Below are 366 nucleotides of genomic sequence, written 5' to 3' on the forward strand. Positions count from 1 at the left end.
ATCTTGATTCAAATGTAATAGCCCTTATGTCTCAGGTTTGTAACTTTACATCATTTCAGTCTAAATTCTGACCTATGTAAGAGATCAGAGTTATTAATATTTCCTATTATTTCTACTCCTCAAACTTTATGACTGGATTTCTCCAAGGCATTCTTCATTGCCACTCTTATCTTCCTCTTCATTTTGAAAGTATCAGTTCAGGGAATTGGCTGAAAGATAGAAAAACAGACACATAAAAATTGTTTGACTGACAGTATTCATTGTAAAATACTTTTTTTTTCCTGGAGGAGATATGAAGGTGAATCAGGAAATGGATGGCATTTTCAGATCACATGAATCAGTACCCAAGAATTCATCATTTTCACC

General features: G+C 33.3%; 1 non-coding gene across 1 annotated transcript; it reads right to left on the bottom strand.

Annotated features, from left to right (window-relative positions):
- Positions 1–297: 297 nt before the first annotated feature.
- On the bottom strand, positions 298–366 carry LOC115901506. Its single transcript, XR_004060561.1, has one exon. It is a non-coding gene; the product is annotated as a small nucleolar RNA SNORD123 (small nucleolar RNA).

Source organism: Camarhynchus parvulus, chromosome 2, assembly GCF_901933205.1.
Source record: "Camarhynchus parvulus chromosome 2, STF_HiC, whole genome shotgun sequence".
NCBI classification, from domain to species: domain Eukaryota; kingdom Metazoa; phylum Chordata; class Aves; order Passeriformes; family Thraupidae; genus Camarhynchus; species Camarhynchus parvulus.